The sequence below is a fragment of the Periplaneta americana genome, chromosome 7 (genome assembly GCF_040183065.1).
Source record: "Periplaneta americana isolate PAMFEO1 chromosome 7, P.americana_PAMFEO1_priV1, whole genome shotgun sequence".
NCBI classification, from domain to species: Eukaryota; Metazoa; Arthropoda; class Insecta; order Blattodea; family Blattidae; genus Periplaneta; species Periplaneta americana.
The window spans coordinates 160,933,067-160,957,695 of record NC_091123.1 but is presented as its reverse complement, the minus strand read 5'-3'; the positions used below and the strand labels follow the sequence as shown (position 1 = coordinate 160,957,695).

The following is a 24,629-nucleotide window of genomic DNA, read 5'->3' as shown; positions in this document are numbered from 1 at the left end:
TTTTCAACTGATGTTGGCAATTAAGACTCCATAGTGTAGGCGCTTTCATCTATTTCGCTCGCACAAAGAAAGTGAGAGACAGGTGAGAAATTGACTGAAGACACAGTTTCCGCCCAGTCACTCATTTCTAAATGGAAAACTACTTTGTAAAGCAACCGAGTCAGGGAGCTGCGTTTCAGGTAGCGAAAATAAAGGCTAAACATTTCTGATACCAGATCCATTCGCTGTGTGTCAGCTGCAGTCAATTTTACTTACAACAAGACGGACAAAATTTCATTTTTGAAAAGGAAATGTTAACTACAATTCTATATGCAAAAAACATATACAGGGACATCACTTTATTTTTACCAACATTTTTAACATTAACCTGGCTATACTCGGAAACACTGTTACCCCGTTCCATTACAGGAGTTTGGTTTTACTAGTGCAATATGTAAACAAATCATTTTTACTAGTTATAGGAGGAGAGAAAAGTAGTGTATCCATTTATGTTACAGGGAAATACGATATTAGGATTTTCAGTTTGATCATTACTTTTACGGTATTTTACCAAAATACAGTAGAGTAGTAACATTTTTTTTTTCCACAAACTCAACTCCTCAGGCGTTTTATTCATTATAAATGGCTACTTTATTCAGCATATTACCGTACTTTCGGTAACTCTAATCTTCACTTCTGCTCAGTCCACACAAATAAAGTTATTCAGTCATGTTGCACACCGTACCTGTACGAAATAAGCAGGGGAGGGTATTTACGGAGATCGCGAAAATCATTACATAATAGATATACAATAGATTTTTACTAATCTTTACGAATTAAGTGATTCTGATTAATAATATGCGGATAAAACAATCACGACAAATCGCGAAATAGAGTTCTAATAGCGAAATATGAACACATTCGCGAATTATTATTATTATTATTATTATTATTATTATTATTATTATTATTATTATTATTATTATTATTATTGTGTCGTTTTATAGCGAATTTCATATTCTGAGTTCTTTTTTTTCGGACATTTTTTTTCATTTGAATTTGTTGCCCATTCAAGTAGGCTACATTACATGGTATTCCAGTTGTTCTAATTATATTAGTTAACTCAAAAGACGGAGAATTCAACATTTCACTAATAATTTGAAAGTATTATTTGAGGGCTGCAAGTTTTTTTTTTTTCGTTTTTAATGAATGTTTGTTAAATACGGTCTCAATCCAACAAATATTGTCTATTGGCCATACCGCACCTTTACCAGAATCCAATGAATCTTTAATGTTAATTATTTGGAAAGTAATATTCATACTGAGTTAATACTCCAATTTCAAAATAGTTGTACTTTCCGAAATTTCCATTAATATCCAACAAGAGTACAAATCAATCTCCAACAATCTCCGCCGACACCAATATTAAAAAACACAAATGATAAAATCAATCTCCATAAATACCTCTCCCTAGAAATAAGCTTCAATAATATAGGCTCTTTCTTCTGAAGAAAACGCAACCGTATTTCTGAAACACACTATACTCTGTACTGTTTACTTCACTGTTAGCAGACTTCGAATGTAACAGCGGCCGTAAGTTTGTGTGGCTGACGGGAGCAAGGGCATTAGCGAAAGGGGTGGGAGTCAAGTACATTCAGAAACGCAGGTACAATAAAAATGCAAGTAAAAATAAAGTGATGTCCCTGTAGAATTATAGTTAACATTTCATTTAAAGGAATTAAAACCAATAGAGACAGTTACCGAAATTGTTTTTTTATTAGGTTATTTTACGATGCTTTATCAACATCTGAGGTTATTTAGCGTCTGAATGAGATGTAGGTGATAATGCCGGTGAAATGAGTCCGGGGTCCAACACCGAAAGTTACCCAACATTTGCTCATATTGGGTTGAGGGAAAACCCCGGAAAAAACCTCAACCAGGTAACTTGTCCCGACCGGGAATCTAACCCGGGCCACCTGGTTTCACGACCAGACGCACTAGCCGTTACTCCACAGGTGTGGACCCGAAATTGTTTATTATATACAAATGACAGAGGCGGCTCTACAATAAGGACTCCAGAGATGCAGAACCGCCATTTAAATGGGCCTGAAAAAATTAAAAATGTAAAACGTGCTTTTATGTAATCTACTTCATTGCTTCATTTATTTTTCCAATTCATTCTCCTTCGATTCGAGATTTTACTGTCTGTAGGAGGCTTGAACTGCTCGAGAATTTTAGCTGTAGTGTACTTTTCGGATCTGTGATCGGCAGTTCCTGGAGCTCAACGTAGGGTAGTCGGCAGCAGAAAACTGGTTTTCTTCACCGTCCCATAAGACTGCATTAGAGCTGCAACCGAAGCAGCTCTCTCCGAATATACAAAAGAACCGTCAACACCCTCATCTCTTTGTGACCTGCGTTAGAACACATAGGCTTCTGGACTACTCTACAGAGGTGTGAAAATTATTAGAATAATCTTAATTTTAAAGGTTTTTTAATAGTTCCTTCACAAATATTAATTAAATTGATGAATATTGGTATATTATTATTAGGTTATTTTACGACGCTGTATCAACATCTAAGATTATTTAGCGTCTGAATGAGATGAAGGTGATAATGACGGTGAAATGAGTCCGGGGTCCAGCACCGAAAGTTACCCAGCATTTGCTCATATTGGGTTGAGGGAAAACCCCGGAAAAAACCTCAACCAGGTAACTTGCCCCGACCGGGATTCGAACCCGGGCCAATATTGGTATATATTACTATACTGATGTAGGATATATTTACTGCTAACAATGCCGGAAAGCATTGTTGTACATTGGTATTTTTCTTATTTTACAATTGTTATGGGAATTCAGAAATTATTATATTATGTTGGCGGAATTGGAAACATAAACAATTATATGCACAAAACAGATGTATACGTTCATTTGAACCTTCACAACAATGTAAACGCAAAGAACAATTTGTTTAAAGCATTTCTTATTTAATTTTTTATGTTTCCAATTCCGCCAACATAATATAATAATTTCTGAATTCCCATAACAATAATTGTAAAATAAGAAAAATACCAATGTACAACAATGCTTTCCGGCATTGTTAGTAGTAAATACATCCTACATCAGTATAGTAATGTTATATACCAATATTCATCAATTCAATGAATATTTGTGAAGGAACTATTAAAAAACCTTTAAAATTAAGATTATTCTAATAATTTTCACACCTCTGTATATCATTACAGTTCCAGTGTGTTATAGTACTGTGGGTGGTGTGATGTGATTAGTCAGTGTGTCTAAGGAAATACTGTATTTTATATTAAAAATGAATGAAATGAAAACCTAATCGACCAACCCTTTTCGAAATTAAAAGAGAAATTGCATGTTAACTTAAGAAATTAGGACGTCCTACACAAAATTTAAATATTGAAATTTCTGGGAAAAGTCGAGGAAATCATGTAGCCTACTAGTCATTTTAATACCGAAATGTGTAATGGAAACGATTGGTTTTTTGCTGCACTCATGAAAACGCTTTCTCCCCACCCGTGTATTCTGTTTGGAGGAGAAAATACATGGACAAACACCGGAGTGAAGGATTTAGTTAATTTGACTTAAAAAACTAGAAAAGCATGTGGGGCACATCTCCACTACGTGACTAGTTGTACCAGGTGGGAGAGGTGTAGCGCACGGATGGTTAGAGTACAATTTCGGGTGCACAGTCAAATTCGAGAAGGGGCTGTAATTACAAGCGTTATCCGATTTAGATGCAATAAACAGCATGCGTTTGCTAAATACACTATTTTTCATGCAGAACTGCCAACCTTTGTAACCACGGGCCGCTACTGGCATACGATCTAATTTTAGCAGACAGATAAGATGAACTACAAAGATTAGTATATACACTGAATAAAATTTATAAACAATATGAGTTAAGAATTTCCATAGAAAAAAACATAGGAAATAATTCTATAAGAAATAAAATTGTCCTAAATAATAAGACAATACAAGGTCCGCCAAAAAAAAATGTATACACTCTTTAAGGAACGAAAACTGTTTTACATTTACATACTGGTCACAGATGTAGTACTGTCTTCAGCTAAGCACATGGTTACTTTATATCAGCGGTGACCAAAACTCGAGCTGCAGTGATTACATGCGACAGACAGCCTATGAAGTAAGGAGACGGAGGAAAGGTACTTGGCATGAAAACTACAACCAGTGGTGGTTCCTGTACTAACATCTTGATCAATCCCGCGGATAAAAATCTCGAGCTTTGCTGTATCAGTTTTGTCACTGTTGTTCATCAAGAGCCAGTGAATAATGTACGATTTTTCATGCTTCTTTTTTAAACTTCCTCTTGAATATAATCAGGAATTTTCTAAATTCTTCTCTCGGTACTTGGTCGAGAAATTGGTAGTTTTTCAGAATTAAAAACTTAATATGGAGAAGTTATTTAAGCTATTTTAATCACTACTCTTTTGAGAAATTCTGTTCTATCAAAAGGCGTAAAGCACGAGTTATTTTAAACTCCATTAGGTAGCTGACATCCTTATATTTATTTATCTCATCTTTCTCTTCCTGGCTATGATTTAAGACATGTCAATTCCTGGCGTTTAACAGTTCGTTGGCACATAATATTGAATCAGTTTTTCTACAATATTATTATTATTGTTATTATTATTATTATTATTATTATTATTAATATTATTATTAAATGAATAACTAATAAACAGTTACCCTCATGTAAAGATTAAGAAGATTAAAATTGAGATAAAACCTAATAATTTTTTCCTTCTAGGGAGAAGATCCAAAAATATCAATATTCATGCACTTACAGAAGAATTATAAAAACACATACTTAGTGGTCATTAATAATAATAATTTATTTATTTATTTTATTTATTTATTTATTTATTTATTTAGAATATTAACGTGCAAAAACAAGAGCACAAGGCCAATTACAGTTTAGCACGATACAAAACAGAACAAAACAACAAATGATGATGAGAATGAATGATAGAAAATGGCAATGAGATGAAATACAAACAATATAATAGTCTACATCAATCATTGATCAAATAATAATTATAAAATTATAAATTTAGTACAATGAGATAATTGAAATAATGGAATAGTCTACATTAATCAATTGACCAAATGCAAGAAATAAAATGGACAAATAATTATAAAATTAGATCAGTGAGTTAAAAACTCAAAGATATACTACACATTAAATAGATCCAAGTTGAATCCATGCAAATTAGCATATTTAATGCATCTGCAGACCGGAGAGAGAGATTTAGGATTCTTATTATAAAACAATTTATGAAATCTTAAACCATTAGCTGGAATACGAAGACTGATATTGCTTATGAAAGATAATAATAATAATAATAATAATACATTATTCAGAGTGGCAATTAATATTTCTATAAACTCCTAATTGAACCGTTGAGCAAAGTAAACATACGCCTATTACATTTTGCCCGACAGAACAACAAACAAGTTCTCCTTCTCATTCTTTACGAAACCACCTCTTACTGCTTGTAGAGACAGAGTTTGTAGAGCGACATGATACCGCCACTGCTTCCTTCAGTACGTGAATGAAACACACAGCAATGTACAGGAAACTCCTCGTACCCGTTTGAATGTCTGTGATTACACGATGTAATCACGACACCCGCTTTGGTCACCGCTGCTGTAAGAATAAAATTGTCCTAAATAAGAAGACAATACAGAGTTCGCGAAAAAAAATGTATACACTCCTTAAGAAACGAAAATTATTTATTACGTGTTTGTTTTACATTTAAATAGTGATCACACATGTAGTACTGTTTTCAGTTAAGCATATGGTTACTTTAGATGTTCAAAATGTTCGCCGTTGGCGGCCAGACACATAACGCAACGACGAGCGGTCGCCGCAATGTTTCAATGCAGATCGCTGCACATGCCGCTGTAATCTCCTGGTGAAGGTCCTCCAGCGTGCGCGGCTTACGTCGATAGACTTGATCTATTACAGTTTCCCCACAAGTAACAATCCATACGGGTTAGATCTGGCGACCTTGGGAGGAACTCAATGGGCCCTCTTCGTCCAATCCAATGTCCCTGCAGATTGTCATCCAAGAAAGCTCGTACGCTAGTTGGTAGTGTGGTGGCGCAATGAATTTCATGTTGTCAGACAAAATACATTTTAATATTAGATCATACTAATCTACTAATTACCAACATAATGTGCCACAGGTCCAGGAGGAAAATATACTCTCACAAATTATTGAACCATTTAGAAAACCTTCCAATATAAAGATGAGTTGTGGTAAATAAGTAAATAGTCCACCGTTGTGGTTGAGGGGTTAGCGAGCCTAACTCCGAACCCAGCGGGCCCGGGTTCGATTCCCGGTCGGGACGAGTTGCCTGAGTGAGGTTTTTTCGGGGTTTTTCCCTCACTCCTATGGATAAATATCGGGCGATTGGAACCCCACTCATCTTTGCCACTTTCTTTCCTCCCCTATCACCCTTTCATTCATCATCTCGTTACTTCTTCTGCTCTACAAGCGGCCCTCCGAAGCTGCTGGCTCTCTCGACCGACCTCCGTGGATTATATTTAAGTGATGATGGATAGCTTCTGCAACGGAACCGGAGCAGACCTTCTCGGGGGAGGACTTCCGCCTCGGACTGTTAAGGGACATTGGGAGGGGGTTGCCGACGCCGGAGTGGTATAAGGACTTTGTTGGCTGGAGGTACCGGTCGTTAAGAGGGTCAGTGCACGTAGAGGATCGGTGGACACGCAACTTAACCCATATCGGGGGGTGTACAGTAGGCCTATAGGATATAATGGGTGGGATGTTCCCTCCCTCTCTCCTTCCAAGGAAAAAAAGTAAATAAGCAAAATATTATTATTGTTTTATTATTATTATTATTATTATTATTATTATTATTATTATTATTATTATTATTATTTAGTGAACTGTCCGAAGACAGATTTGAACCTCATAAGTAACACCAATAAGGCATCACTCATGAGGCAACTAGGCCAGGAGATAATAGGGTAGGGTGGCCAGTTCCTTTCCCCCTCCAATGCATACATCGCCGATTAGCTACATATTCCACTAATCAGACTTCAGATGCATACAAACAATTTGTTCTTCCTCTGACACATATCGTCAAGTGAGATGCACTGCCTAGTAGTAGATAATATACATATCAGCCAGAACCTCAATCATAAATATATTTTATTATTATTATTATTATTATTATTATTATTATTATTATTATTATTATTTCAGTACATGGCATTTTGAATTTACCCTCTTTGGTGATATCTGTCGTCGATTTACATAAGGTGACATGTCCAAAATGATAACGTGTTGGAGAATCGCAAAAACTGTAAGTTAACATATTAAAATGTTAATTTTTTTTTCTAATTAGATCACTATGGATAGATACATTCAGGATCCATGAACATTTTAACTTTTTAAGTCTGGTATGGTTTTTTGCGATTTCCCAACATTTTGTTATTTTGGACGTGCCCCCTTTTGCAAATCGACAACAGATATAGGGGAGAGTCGGGTAGTATCGGACATCGGGTAATATCGGACAGTGAGTTTCTTTCATCTACCACACGATGATAGTACCTGATTGACATGGTTACGTTTCTGTGATGTCGAATAGAGAAACTTAACCATGTCATTCAGGTACTACCATATGGTGGTAGATGAAAGAAACGCACTGTCCGATACTACCCGATGTCCGATTCTACCCGACTCTCCCCTATGGTATTTAATAGCGGCCAAATTGGCCTTTTAGGAACTGCTCTTACGTGATCCTCACTATACACAAAGCCACAATCACGAAAAGGCAAACATATTACGTTATTTACTCAACGCAAGTGATAAAGGATACCGTTAGATGTCACATCATTGCGCCATTAGGAAGCGTAAGTACCAAAACATGAAAATATAGGCCTATTTCACCTGCAATGTTATCCGAGCTGGAAGAATTCGCTGATCTTCACATTTTATCACATAAAAACCAATACAAAGCATTTTAAGCATTTCACTTCCATCATAAACCGAACATTACTACTTTAATTGCAATTTAAAGTGATTACTTACAGCAGATTGTAATGTATACATTATTTTGATTTAACGCTTAATAAACGAATATTGGAAGCTATTCAACTCTAAGACAAAACAGTAGTTTTTGGTAGCTTCACAGGGACTTTGATCGTTATACGTAATTGCAGTTTCTTCGTGGTAATATTCTAATCATTAAAAAGACTATTAACCATTTATAGTATCATCCATTACGCAGTGTCGTTAAGCTACATTCTGAAGTCCGACATTTCGTCAGCGATAAAAAGCTATTGAAGCGACCTCTCTTAAGTGCGTGGAGCATGATTTTCACCTTATGGCACACGATCACGATACAACTAACGTGAAGATATGAAGTCATAAACAAGAGTGATTCCGACTTGTTGGTTTTATTTCTCAATCACAATGAAACTCGGGAGTTTCCTATCTCTTCCTTATTTATATAATAATAATAATAATAATAATAATAATAATAATAATAATAATAATAATAATAATGGTTTATTTAACCTGGCAGAGTTAGGGCCATACGGCCTTCTCTAACATTAAACCAGGAGTAAAACTGCGTTACAAGAGCGGTATGTTGAAGTTTTCATGTTCGAGGAAAAGTTTGAAAAAGCGAAACGTAGTTGAGCTTTTTTAATTTTCGAGAATTGAAAGAAAACATACCGCTCGTGTATCGTACATTATTTTGTGCGAAGATCGTTTATTACATATCTGAAAGAGGAATTTCTAATTACTTGCAATGAAATCTCCATCTTGGTTTCTGTTCAATGACGGCAAATTTGCAAAACAAAAATATCTATCTTCAACATTGTTGCTTTAAAATGTTCTCTGTGTTTACTATACTCCAGCAGGCCGTGATATAAGTCTGTCTTTTTTTCCCCCCCCAGTCTATGATGAGTCTGGATTCTTGTTGATTTTTTCATGGCTTCCTTAATGTTAATGTTGTAGAGTTTACTTAATTTTTGCAAATATCTAAAAACAATAATTAACAGTGCAATTTAGGTGAAATTGCAGTGATAAGTTTCCAATTTATAATTATTACTATATTGAACGTCTCTAAAAGTAATATGTTAAAAGCCTAAAGCAGTAAAATCAATATGTCACTTAAGGGGAGAGGATGGTATTTTCTAAAACTTTTTTCCTATTTGGTATAAAATATTATTTTTTTGTATACAGAGCGCTCATAGCTGTGGCAACTCAACCAAATAAAAATATTTTGAAAAAAAAAATTATTTGGGGGCCCAAATTTGAAAAAAAAAATATACCCAATGCAGGATTGTACTAAAACCGATCTATCTAAACCGTTTTTAAAGATAGATTCAAACAATTTTTTGCAATGTATTTGCAAAAGCATGTTATACAAACTGTCTGTAACAGAATTTTGATATTAGTCCCTACGTTTGTAAAATAAACAATTAAAATTTAATAAATAATTTTCTGATTTCCTTTCTTGCAAACAAACGGACGTATTTTTAAAATGAAATCAATTAACAAAATTCTGTTACAGAGAAAAGTTTCCTAATAGTCTAAAGAATGTGTGTTCTAAATTTCATGCATGTATATTTAATAGTTCAGAAATTATATCCATTGTGTCTGGCAATGTAGCAAAAAAAAATGAAGTTACTGGAAACCGATAAAAGCCGGCGTGTGATTAAAAAATCCATAGCGCAGGAAGTTTAAAAAAGACGTCTCAACATCCGATTAGAGCACAAATACCCACAAAATGTTATGCTATGCATTCCACACATATCACAGAGTATTTTAATTTTTTTTTTGAAAATTTATTCATTTTTCACCAAAAAAATACCATCCTCTCTCCTTAAGGGTAAGAAGAGGAAAATTGTTATGTGTGTTAGGTTGGGAATACTGAATGTGGAATTTTAGACTTTCCGCGGATTGGTTTTGTGAGGAAACCAAGCAAATACGCACGATCTCGCACAAAAAACATTACAATTTTACACACAAAACTGAGTAAGATAATAATAATAATAATAATAATAATAATAATAATAATAATAATAATATAATATAATGTAAACAACAAGTAAGTAGAAATCAGACAAAATATATCATATATAGAAAGAAAGAAAGAAAGAAAGAAAGAAAGAAAGAAAGAAAGAAAGAAAGAAAGAAAGAAAGAAAGAGAGGAAAAAGCATAATAAAATGTGAACAGCAGGTCAAAATAAATGAGACATACAAAGTATAAAAAATAAGACAATTATTGATAATAATAATAATAATAATAATAATAATAATAATAATAATAATAGTAATAATAATAGTAGTAATAGTAATGGTAGTAATAAAATAGTTCGTACGAAGCATAGAATGAATACAATATTTTTAGGTACACACAGTAAGGAAAATTATGATTATCAGGGAAAGGGATTTGGAGTATTATAAAGAATGGTGAAACGTAGTATAGATATTCGTAGCTCAGTGGCTGTCAAGCGAGCTGCGTCACAGAGCATGGAGTAGTACAGTACACTTCATACAAAGTTACACGCAACGTGCTATAAACGTATTTCAGAATAAACAAATGGAATAGTTTAATGACATATAGTGGCCTACATACATAATCTGCATTCCTTTTTTTTAACTATATGTGCTTTTCTTGGCAACGCACAAGACAGCAATAAACAACATTACAAATATACATAGTTAAATATCAACCTCTGCATCCTCGCGTGTCAGTGGACATATTGATGGCTGATAGACAGTTGTCTTCTGTATGGAACTCGCCTCTGAATATGCGATATTTACAATATCATGAAATATGATAATAAGTATACAACGTATCCTACAGTATTTAAAATATATGCAATATACTACAATATTTACAATATAGCCTAATACAGTATCATTAAATGTTGAACAAAATGTATAACCAAACGAAATGGCATTTTCAATTAATGCTATGTTTTGTTGATGAAACAATTATTCCTGCTGTGCCTTATTATAATAAATTGTAAATATTATTTTCAAATTTTCAAAATACAACTTTGCTCTGTTGCAAGGAAGGAAATTTTTTAACATGGAAAAACTCCGCTCTACATCTAGGAGAGACAATTGGAAAGTACTTGAAACAAGATACGTCAATTAAATTCACACGTTGAATGATGTCATTGGAACACATCCTTGTTAGTACATCTGAAATCCGACTAAGAATACCGTACCCATAATTTTTAATCAAACCTCTGTTCATTTTTTCACCAACGCGTTTTCCTATTTCACCTTCTACTGCACTCAGTTTATTTACAATAGTTCTCATATTTATTTGCTCAACTAGTTCCACCCCTGACTCTTCTAATTGAATAATGGCATCCGGTAAATATCCTAAATTTGTCTTAATATCCATAACTTCTTTCTCGATTTTTCTATCATTTAGCAGTTCCTGGCGTATTTGAATCGCAGCGGCGTCATCGAGATCGAATGACTGGACCGCTTTCTTCACAGATTTGAGGCGATGTGCAAGCTTCTAACCATGACCCCCAGCTTTTAAGAACTGGACATGGGGGAAGCGACAATTTAGGGAATTGTTTCCTGAATTTTGATACTCGATCTGGAGCTTTTACAAATATAGGCTAGTCTTTCAATTTTGTATTGTTAGTTGGTTTCACTTTCGGCATTGTACCTGCACTTCACTACTCTGAACTGCAAACCTGCACGTTGAAGTTCTTATGCGACAACTGTCCCGTTCACCTGTTGTTGACGTGTAGAGACCTGCGAGTATGTCATGGATTGGAGGACTTGGTATAAAGGGTTGTAAACAAATGACTGTGTAGATGCCAATACTAGCTTTTACTACTCCAAATTCCGTTCCCTAATGATTATGTTATAGCTCAAGTTATCACATTATAGATATAGGTACCATTATCAGGAAATATGAAAACAAAAAGATGAAATAAGTTAAATACCCCTAGAACATAAAAGAACGTGAATACGTGGAAACATGCAATACAACACTTGTCATAACAGTAAGTTAGTTTGGCAACTCGTCATAAGATGATTTTCTAACTTGGATTTGAAAGATTTCTGTGTTCTCATTTATATTTTTTCATTTCTTTTATGCCACTATAGCACTCATCTCATCATGAATATCACAATCATCGTCATTAATATCATTACTATCACATCATCATGTCCACCGTTGTGGCTGAGGGGTTAGCGAGTCCCAGCGGTCCCGGGTTCGATTCCCGGTCAGGACGAGTTGCCTGGATGAGGTTTCCTCGGGGGTTTTCCCTCATTCCTATGGATGAACATCAGGTTACTTTATCAGGCGATTGGAATCCAACTCATCTTCGCCACATCCTTTCCTCATAATCCCGTTTCTAGTTTTTCAGATCACTCTACCGGCGGCCCCCGTGGAATGTAGTTAAGCAATGTTGGACTGCTTCTGCAATGAGTAGGGACCGGATTTTTATGTAATATCAAGGTGTGAAATATGTACATATTTATGTAAGAAAAATAAGCTGAATACAGTATGTACCAAAATATGTAAAATCATGAAAATATTTAATATCAATATCTGGCAGGTATAGGAAAGGTAAGACTCTCCAGTTGTGATTTCATAGGGCACCCGACTTTTTTACCGCACTTGACACATTACTATTTTTCCATCTGTAGTGAAAGCTTCGTCCATTGCAATCCATGATTTTATTTTTGTCGTTAGGGTTGAAGATACAGGGGCCATTTTAGTTAAAAAGCAGTAGATAAACTCACTTGCACTTTATACTGTAAGTATTAAAACTAGAGTGAAATGATGACACAACACTACTGCAAGCACTGTTTCGCTTTACTGGATTAGGAGAAAATAAGAGGAGCTGTGGGACACTTTAGCCGCTCTTTGTAAGAAACAAAGTACCTACTAAAACCTCAAACTATAAGCATTTAGAAACTTTGTTTGAAAAGTGACATTCCTGTCTCATTCAGAAGAGTAGGATTATTCCAGCCGGGAACCATACTTTCTAATTGCCCGGAAAATTCCACATGCATACAGATCTACTAAATTTAAAGTAAAGAGGTCAAGCAATAACCTGAAGAGCTATTTATTTTAATCTTTCAACATCTTTCCAGTTTATTCCTTTACTCCAGCTTCTTTTCAAACGTCGGCTACTTTATTGCGGTTCATGTCAGACTTCACACAGGTTTTCCATGGAAGGATTAGGAAGAGGGTGAGTAAGGTTGCAAATTGCATGGGAACGGCTCGTTAAGATGTGTGCAGAACAATTATAGTTTGAGACAATTCATGTCGTCCTCGTCCCACTCCACCGCATGAAGACAATGCTACTTTATGAGTGATTTTTGCAATACAAGGTAGTTGTATGAGAAAGGTTGCCTTTTATTCATTCATATTTACAGTGAACGGTATGGGGTGAGTGCCTCTATTACTTCCTGTAACTAAGAACGTTATGTTTTGTGCCGAAATATATATTTTCTTGGGTAGGTAAAAAGGCATTTTAAATCTGTATATTTCAAATTGTAAACTTCCCCAACAGAAGAGAAGTAAAAATGAATAAACCCCCTAAATATGTAGATTTATGTAATACCAAGCCATAATATGTAATGTGGGATAAATATGTAAAAATATGTAGCATCAAATTTTAATATATTAATGGTAATTAAAATATTCGCAAATATTTGTTATTTATAGGCTATGCGTTTAGGTTGAAAGGAATATAATATGTAATTACATAAAAATCCGGTCCCTAGCAATGAGCACCCGAGGAGGACCTACTCGGGGGAGGAGTTTCGCCTCGGACCGACAGGGGGGCCTTGGGGGAAGTTGCCGAAGCAGGAATGGTACGTGGATTCTGTCGACTGTAGGGACAGGTCGTTAAGGGAGTCATGTGGTTAGGGCGGTGCGCGTAGGGGATCTGTGGCATGCAACTCTTTCCATATCGAGGGTTAGCGCAATCGATCTCAATAGGTCGCAGTGCTGGGCCATCCGTGCCCCCTCAGTTAAATTCAATCACATCATCATCATTACCATCAAACGCACATACGCACAAACAAAGATACGTTTCATTATATTCTTACCAATCTTGCGTCTAATATTTTATTCATCTCCATAATCGCCTAGCCCGAATAGAGAAACGACTGAATCAGAGAACATAAACTGCAAGCAGCAGCTAGAATGAAATCTCCTATTTCCATTCTAACCAGATGATGTGCAAATATCTCTCCGGTGTGAGTTTTATATGTATCACATTTCATTGCTTTGCAAAATTGCATGCCATGAAATTCTGCAAATCCGATATTCACTTTTTGTTTTATAGATAATAGCAGAAGAGCTGGGTAGACCGTCCAGGGATTTCAGAGATACGGAGAGTCTTAAATAAAATTGCACACAGCTTTGAACTATATTAAAATTGCGAAGGGGCTTAGGATAGGCGGATTTCTAGTCTACCTTGCTCTCGGGCTGCGTTTTACCATTGATCTTCATGGCTACCCCAGTTTCATTAATAATGTCTCCTTTTTGACTTGTTTCATATGAAAGAAACTATGCGTTCACGAGACTTACTCCAATAACATCTTTATTCGTCACACGAATTTAAAATCTTATATGCGTAATACTATTCGACAATACTTCGACGCCATAAATGTGATCTATTAACAAACGGGAATTTAAAAATGGAATTTTTGTTTTCTGAGTAGAAATGTTGGCAAAACGAGGCCATAGGCCGAGTGAAGCAACCCTACGAACAAATAAAATCATTTCAAAATGTGTGTCATAGATTGTGTCATTCATCGGTGCTGATATATGGACAATTTCTCCGACTTCAGTGCTGTGCTCTTTATCAGCAGTAATCTCAATAGATAAATAAAGTATTCTAATTTTCATTGAACCCTTGTGGAATGAACGGAGATTTTTCTTGTACGGTACAGCAACTGTGAACATTTTTCTACTTTCCTGGAATTACCCACTGTATCCTTTTTGTAACTGTACTGTGGCTAAATTTGAGTATGTAGTGAAGAAGCATTATTTTTCATAACAGTAAACTTTATGATGCGAAATTATTTCAGTGGGCCTGCAGTGTAGAAATCAGTCTCTGTTGATGTTTTTTCCTGTGTGAGAGTCAGTATCTGCAGTTTGTTAGTGCCTTAATGTGAGTAAGCGTAAGTTTGTGAAATTAACCATTGAAAGGAAGAAAAAAGTGACGGATCGTTTGCGTTATGGTGTTAGTTGTAGGAAAATTGCAGAAGAGTTTGGAATTTTTAAATTAAAAGTTTCAAAATTAGCAGCAATAAGACCTCGATATTTAAATGCAGGGGACAAAATTTCATGGGGGAAAGAAAAATAGTTCGCAAACTGTTAATGACGAACTAAATGATAAAGTGTTTCAATATTCCAGTTCCTTAAGATTATGTACAGTAATTTTCTGTCCATTGCATGCTAAAAAATTTCTTTTTCCCCTCTACCTTGGGCATTCCGTTAGGTTGGACAATTTTTAAATGAACCATACATGTCCAGGTTAGAGTATTATCACAGTCTACTATATACAGTCACGAAGCTTGGGATGATTTTTTGCATTCCTCGCGATAGTTGCTAGCCGCTTGGAGTGCTAAGAGTACTAGGAACAATAGCCTGTGTCAATGCCATCGCGAACCAATACAGGCCGTAAGGCAGACCATGTGACCCGCTTAACCCGATCACGAAGGGTGGCGTTTCAACCAAATAAATTAATTGGAATCCATAAAGAGTAACATATATTTATCTAAAATGTAGTGTAATTGCATTAATAAAATTTAAAACAATGATTATGAGACACTTCAGACATAACTCACTTGCGAGTTATGGTGTAATATTACTTTAGGTGTGAATATTACGTTGTTCGTATGTGTAATACCTGCCTTTATTTCGATTAAATATTGCGAAATTCTTGTACATTCATTATGCAGGATTCCATCATTTTCAGTTGCACCGCACGGATATTTAGATATGTTGAAATTGTAGGTTATGTCTACTGCAGGAGGGGGTGACCCAATTTTATATCAACACTTATTCTGATTCTTTGGTCATCCAGAAGTTTATATCTTAATTCTTCCGGGATTCGGTATAATTTCACACATTATTTGTCATGAAAGAGGAAAAAAGGCGAGAGCCAGGTCGGTTTCTATCTATAATAAATTTTATATCTTAGTACGAGAGGACAAGGTATTTGGAATAATACCAGTACTTCAATATTCGCATTTATACATTATCATTAAGCATAATGTCATGTATGATACCCCGCACATTCAATTTGTCCGTATTTTAATACTAAAATTGAGTAATGAATTATATTGTATTTATCTACTACCTAAGAGACGAAGTAACACAATCGTACGTAGCCTACACTAATTTCAAAGGAGTGGTATGGTAAATTTTCTGTCTACAATTAAGGAAGGTAGATGTGCTAAATTAAAATCACAATATAAATTCTTCTTTATTAAACCTCAAAATAGCTTCCATTCTAAACTTAAAATGTTGATGCGAAAAGATTATGTTAACATGCAAAATTCTCTTCACATTAAAATAACACAGTTTTGTAATTATTTCTACAACATGTTATGCAACAAGAAGTAAAAAGAACTTATGGACACATTACACTAAATAAAACTTAGCAATGATACGCAATAAAGTTATAATATAATATTTCACTGATCTCCATACACTGAAATAGAAAACCCGTACATACATTACGGCCTGGTCTAGATCGAAAAGGCATTGACTGTGCCGTATTTCGCATTGTTGTGTGTAATAACTGTAAATGGCTAAAGTACAATAATTTGAATAATAATATAGGACAAAGAGATGTTTGTAGTACTATAAATTGAATGAAAAAGTAGGTCAGAGTTATCTTCTTCCGAAAGATCCAGGAAGGCGAGTTTATGGAATATAATATATACTTACTTACTTACTTACTTACCTACTTATTGGCTTTTAAGGAACCCGGAGGTTCATTGCCGCCCTCACATAACCCTGCCATCGGTCCCTATCCTGAGCAAGATTAATCCAGTCTCTACCATCATAGCCCACCTCCCTCAAATCCATTTTAATATTATCTTCCCATCTAAGTCTCGGCTTCCCCAAAGGTCTTTTTCCCGCCGACCTCCCAACTAACACTCTATATGCATTTCTGGATTCGCCCATGCGTGCTACATGTCCTGCCCATCTCAAGCGTCTGGATTTAATGTTCCTAATTATGTCAGGTGAAGAATACAATGCGTGCAGCTCTGCGTTGTGTAACTTTCTCCATTCTCCTGTGACTTCATCCCTCTTAGCCTCAAATATTTTCCTAAGAACCTTATTCTCAAACACCCTTAATCTCTGTTCCTCTCTCAAAGTGAGAGTCCAAGCTTCACAACCATACAGAACAACCGGTAATATAACTGTTTCATAAATTCTAACTTTCAGATTTTTTGACAGAAGACTAGCTGACAAAAGCTTCTCAACCGAATAATAACAGGCATTTCCCATATTTATTCTGCGTTTAATTTCCTCCTCAGTGTCATTTATATTTGTTACTGTTGCTCCAAGATATTTGAATTTTTCCACCTCTTCGAAGGATAAATCTCCAATTTTTATATTTCCATTTCGTACAATATTCTTGTCACGAGACATAATCATATACTTGGTCTTTTCGGGATTTACTTGCAACCCTATCTCTTTACTTGCTTCAAGTAGAATTTCCGTGTTTTCCCTAATCGTTCGTGGATTTTCTCCTAACATATTCACGTCATCCGCATAGACAAGAAGCTGATGTAACCCGTTCAATTCCAAACCCTCTGTGTTATCCTGAACTTTCCTGATGGCATATTCTAGAGCAAAGTTAAAAAGTAGAGGTAACAAGAATATAATATATACTTTATGAAAATAATATATGAACCTTATGTAAGCTTATTTCATATTTCAATAGTGGAAGGAAGGTGTTAATTTTTTTCAAAAGAACACGATATCGAAAGTATAATACATTTTATCGTCTGCTAGGGAAAGGTCTGTGATGAGGCGATAGTAGCGATCCTGGTGATTAGCAACTATCTATGGATGCATATTTATTAAGTATTAAGCTTCGTGACTGTATATACTAGACTGTGGTATTATAGAACATTGTACTGCTTCCCCAGTTTGCGCAGGTGAATGCCGTCTTTCGATGTGTTGATCACCCACACTAACAGCTGCAATTGATATCAATAAATTAAATTTAATCGCTAATGGAAACGTGTGAAGTAACAACAAACGTGTTACAATATTCTATCGGAATCAGATTCCCTATTTACATTACGCTCTAAACACCAGCACGCTCTGCTTCCCTCCCTCATCCGCTATGCCAACTGATCTCGGACCGTATTTATTGACTATCAAAGAGAAATAATATACTTTATGTAATGATAGTAACTAAATACCCTGCATTGACTGCCATTCGGTATTCCTTTTGCATAAGCGTTTGTGTATTACACAATGCAATGCTTCAGTTCAAAGTATTTAATGACATCGTAACTCAGGCTGATTATACAGGGCTTTCATTTCAAAACTTCCCAATCTAAATAACTAATTATTTAAATTGAATTCAATTTAAACAAAAAACACGTCATCTTCGCTTAGCGCACGAACGCTCTTCCGACTGAGCTACCCCAGGAACTATACACGACACTGTCACAATTTTTCCTTTGTATCCACACGACTCAAATGAGCTGACAAGACGCCAGAACTCAACTATGAGTGCACACAAATACTTGTGTGACTTACTTACTGTACGTTAACAGAAAGCCACAATTTAAGTCACACAAGTATTTGTGTGTACTCACAGTTGAGTTCTGGCGTCTTGTCAGCTCATTTGAGTCGTGTGGATACAAAGGAAAAATTGTGACGGTGTCGTGTGTAGTTTCTGGGGTAGCTCAGTCGGAAGAGCGTTCGCGCGCTAAGCGAAGGGTCCCGGGATCGATACCCGGCCCCGGAACAATTTTTCCTTGAAATTATTCAAACCTGCTTTACAGGGAGCTACTACCTGAAAGCCAGATTTGCAAAAAAAAACACGTTAATTTATATATTGAGGGGGAAGTCTGAAACCAGACTTAATTGCATTTTAGACTTCACCCCCACCCCCCAGCCACTCCCATCTTGAAATGGCACACCTATATTTTTATACTTAAATATGAAAGAGCATTTAATTGTAAAATTCGTAAACACTTAAGAAATGAAGCATTCCACACTTTGACAAACCATACCTTGCGTGGTAAAGGGGTTATTGTTTATAGTGATCTCCCCAAGGCTAACTCATGGGTAAGCAATCGAAAGGGCCTATCTTCCTCAGAATGGACCAATGCTTTAAAAATGTCAAGCAATATTTCGGCGGTTCGCGCAATCCGGGCAGAACTCTAAGCACAACCCGCTGCCGTCATCCAGACTGTAGTGAGCTTGAAACTCTTGGACACGTGCTTGGACAATGCCCTAAAGGCGAGCTGCTGATCAATGCTAGACATCATCGTGTACGACATGCTTTGGCGATATCGTTAAAAACTTTAAATTGGGAGATTCATGAGAAAGTACATTGTGTATCATCATATGGTTCTTTTAGACGGGCAGACATTATTCCTATTAACGGACGCTTAAAACGGCATCTTGTTCTTGACCCTACTATCCGTTTCGAAAGAAACCTAAATCAGGCCACCGAAGTTGATATTTAGAAGAAGTCTATATATGAACCTTGTCTGCCTTATCTTTCTCAAAAGTACAACGTCCCTCTTAAACAATGGTCTGTCATTGGTTTGCTGTTTAGCAGTAGAGGTTCAATTACAAAATTCACATGGAATTATCTTAAGGTATGTATTAACGTTTTGGAGGAAAATCTACATTTTTTAACCAACCTTTTTAAGATATTTATCAGACAACATATGAAAGTAGACTAACATAACCATATATCAGAAACTTCAATTTCACTTTTTGATTCCTTAAAAAAAAATGATTAATTAAAAATTATTCTATTTCTTCAAAATGCCATATATTTTCTAAAAATTACTCAATTTTGAAATTTCTTTCACTGAGTTATTGCTGTTTATACGTACAATGCTCTGTACTAGGATTTTGCAGCTAACATTATTACAAAGAAAATTTTAGTCATAAAAACGCCATTTCAAACGTTAATACATACCTTAAGGAACTTCTCATTCCTTTTGATTATGTAATGTCTATTCTTATAAATATTATCAAGGATTCTCTTCAAATATTACGCATCATCATCATCTCTATTTCAATTAATACACTTATTATTTGCCTTCAATAATTAACTTTCTTTTTTCTTTAATATTTCAAATCACATTATACTGTAAATGTTTATTGTATTCAGGACCCTTGTAGTCACTCAAATTCTTTGAGCTGATGTCTTTAATGGATAAATAAAAATATCTCTTCATTTAGTTCACATCTTTTGTTTTATATCGTTGCCTGCCAACCTCGATTGTTCTTACTGTTGATTAGAGCTGAAGCTGGAGCCAGAAAATTATCTTATGACGAGTTACCAAACTAATTTACTGTTATGACAAGTGTTATATTGCATGTTTCCACGTAGGCTATTCACTATTTTTTTTATTGTAGTGATATCTAACTTATTTTACATATTTGTTTTCATCATATTTCCCAATAATGGTATATCTATAATGTGTTCGCCCTCGGTAGCGCAGTTGGTATAGCTCTGCCCTTCTATGCTCGACGTTGCGGGTTCGATCCCGGCCGAGGTCGAGGGCCTTTACTGTAAGTGTGTTTAAACATAACAGGCTCATGTCAGTAGATTTTCTGGACCCAAAATCCTAAGATCTTAAATTCTATATCAGCTTCGGAAAATTGTTCTACCCCGAAGCTCCACCCCAGCCTATTTTTAACTACTGTAGGTAGATGAAATAAACGAGATATGGAGAGTGTTTGTGGAATGGTAAAGGGAAACGGAAGTACCTCGAGAAAGACTCTCTGCAACGTCTGTTTTGTCGACTACAAATTCCATTACTATTGGGGCATCGCACTGAACCACAATAAATGCGAAGAAATGATATTTACTTTGTGTCGTCCTGCTAATCCTCCATGCATAAATCTTTCAACCAACGTGATACCGTGGAAACCAAAGGATGAAGCTGTAAAATATCTTGGAGTGCACTTAGATCGCCGTCTGTCATGGAAACATCACATCAACAACAAACTTAAATTGGCCTACTCAAGACTCGCTAAATTATATCCGCTCCTCAACAAGAAATCATCTCTAAAGCTACAAAATTGCATGCTACTTTACACATCTCTATTACGACCTCTACTGCTTTATGCCTGTCCTGTCTGTGGAGGAGCTGCAATAAGTGAAATTAAACACGTCCAGTCATTTCAAAATAAAGTCCTACGAATTTCACTCAATTCTCCTTGGTTTGTCCGTAACAGCCAACTACACAGAGAAACTGGTATTGACACAATCAAACAGTTTATTCATTCACAAGCTAAGAAGTTCTATAACAACCTAGAAAGTGTTCCAGGCGCCATCCACTACTCTCTCGGAAGGAAGTCCACATTTCCTACCAGAATCAAGAGCCGACTTCCAATGGACCTCATATTATAATCAAAATTTATCTTCACACCAACCTATGTAAATAATTATTTATTAACTATTATTTTTGTTCATTGAGGAGCCCAATCTAGGCTGCCCTCAATTCATTGTCATATATTGTATTTATATTTTTTAGAAATGATCTGTATAGCGCTAAATGCGCTGATCGATCAATAAATTGTTTAAAAAAAATTCCATTACGACCTACCTGGGTATCGAACTCGGGTCTCGTGGATGGAAGACTAGCAAACTAGCGCTTTAACCAGACGTAGCACTGCCGTATAGCCTACTATAATCACCTACCTATTTTACTTCATAACAGGTAGAATTCATATTGCTTTATCAAACGAAGAGAGAATATTAATAGGATATTTCAGTTGTTTGATAAGTACTAATTACTATGTAGTCCACATGCAGTATATCACTGCAGAAAGAAAGACCGCCTGTAGCTTGTAATAAGCCTTTTGGGTTTCAATTATTGTTTGCATACCTCGATGATCGCTGAATTAGATTGTTCCGAGTACTGAAAATCTGTTTTATATCGATTAGCATTTGCATCATACGAAAGAGGGAACATTCAATCATTAATTGTATCATCCGTATCAAACCTTATTAAACGTAATTACTTGTAAACATTAGACTACGTAACTTGATTTGTGTATTATTCAACAACACCAAATCCATTTTGTGTAAGCTCTCGTATTGTGGTTTCTAGTGGAACGTTAATTATGGGGATAAATTATAAGCACTTTTACATTATTCATGCTCGAACAACTTAGTACAAAGACTTCTGTATATTATTCAGATTGTGAAAGATTTTCTAATAAATAAACCTTTGTATATGTCTCCATGGGTGTATTTCTAAACTCATTCTATTCATCTACACATGTTGGGTCTTAGTGATGACTAAAGGCCGGTTTCTTAGTCCAGCAACATTGGAATGAGTATGAGAGTGCACGGGATATACATTAGCAGGGAAAGGATTTATATGTAAATACATATTTACTTATAAAGCTAATATAATTTATATTTTGCATTATCTTTATGTTTCACAATGTGTAGGGTTGAAAAATCCTACCTTTATTTTCCATATTTTTCCATATTTTAGAGTTTAGTACATATTTTCGTTAATTTCCATATATTTTCCATATTTCATATAAAACAGTCCATATTATATTAGGTTTAACAATAAAACAAAACAAAATTCCATTAACTTTTAAAAATACATTTCAACAATAGAGATTTAAACACATGTTCAGTAATCCCTTTAACATCAGAGTTATTTGAAAATTAGCAGTCCTATCAACAATGGGAAAGTAAGTTACAAAACTGTATTAATTTAATTTAAAATTTTTAACAGACTTCAGTTGTGCAGCTCAACAGTTAAATGCCAGTCAGAGTACACATAGGTTCAGTTTTGTAAATCATACTATAAAGACGGTAAATATGCCAAAAGTACGTCATTCAGTCAATTTAAAATCAAAACTAACAAGTTACATTTCAGAATTTAAAGAAGATGGTTTATCAACTGACAATAAAATATTATTTTGTAATTTGTGTCAGTGTGCAGTATCATCTACACAAAAGTTCCTGGTGCAACAACACATTACAACTAGTAAACATCAGGCCAACAAACAACTAAATTCCAAGCAGAGACAATTGTTTTTAACACAACCAACAACATCGAATGTAAGATCTGAGTTTAACATCGACCTGTGCCGTTCTCTCATCTCTGCTGATATTCCTCTCTACAAACTAAAGAATAAGGTCTTCAGGGAATTCCTTGAAAAATATACTCAACATACAATCCCGGATGAGTCAACACTTAGGAAGACGTATGCTCCATCCATCTACGATGAGACAATACAGAAGATAAGAGATGAAATTAAAGATAGTTCAATTTGGGTTTCCATTGATGAGACTCCCGACAAAGAAGGTAGACTTGTTGGTAATGTAGTTATCGGTTTGTTAAGTGAACAATATTCTGAACGAATTCTTTTACATTGTGATGTTCTAGAAAAGTGCAATAACAAAACTATAGTTAAACTGTTCAACGAAGCTATGGGTATCCTGTGGCCAAAGGGTATTATGTACGATAATGTGTTATTCTTTATTAGCGATGCTGCCCCTTATATGGTCAAAGCTGGACAAGCATTATCTGTTGTATATCCTAAATTGACTCATTTTACTTGTGTGGCGCATGCATTTCATCGTGTGGCAGAAGTGGTCAGAGACAATTTCCCTAAAGTAGATTTGTTGATTTCATCAGTGAAAAAAGTATTTCTCAAAGCTCCCAGTAGAGTTAACGTGTTGAAAGAAATGTACCCTGAAATTCCATTGCCACCAAAGCCAATTTTAACTAGATGGGGTACATGGCTAGAAGCAGTTGAATATTATGCCGAACATATAGACTCTATTAACAATGTTCTCCTTGCATTGGACTCTGAAGATGCAGTCTCAATTGATACTGCGAAAACAGTTACCTGTGACATAAGTGTGAAGAATGACTTAGCTCACATTCAGCATACATTTTCATGCATCATAAAAACGCTCAAAAGTCTCCAAAATAGGCACCTTTCACTATCTGAAAGTTTTGAAATTATAAATAGTACTGTGGAACAACTGAATCGTGGTAGAGGTAAAGTTGCAGATGCAGTAAGAGCTAAGGTGGACACTGTACTTTCAAAAAACCCTGGATATGAAGAACTACAAAAGGTTGTTGCTGTGATGAGTGGTGAATCAACAGTGAAGATTAACTTGGACTTATCCCCAGCAGACATTGTGAAATTGAATTATGTACCAGTTACTTCTTGTGACGTCGAACGCTCTTTTAGTCAGTATAAATCTATCCTCAGAGACAATAGAAGAAGATTCACTTTTCAGCACTTGAAAGAAATGTTTGTAACCTATTGTTATGGTAACAGACAATAAAAATTGTGTTTTGTTGAAACTACATTGGAAGATAAGGTACGTCCATTATATTTTTTATTTAG

The 24,629-nt window shown here is 35.3% G+C and overlaps 1 protein-coding gene and 1 non-coding gene across 2 annotated transcripts in view; both read left to right on the top strand.

The window, feature by feature from the left end:
* The window catches only part of LOC138703658 (GTP-binding protein Di-Ras1), a 1,052,070-nt gene that overhangs the window by 996,338 nt on the left and 31,103 nt on the right, over positions 1 to 24,629 (top strand). The gene's annotated exons all lie outside the window — the stretch shown is intronic.
* On the top strand, positions 18,942 to 19,014 carry TRNAS-GCU (transfer RNA serine (anticodon GCU)). The gene has a single exon. It is a non-coding gene; the product is annotated as a tRNA-Ser (tRNA).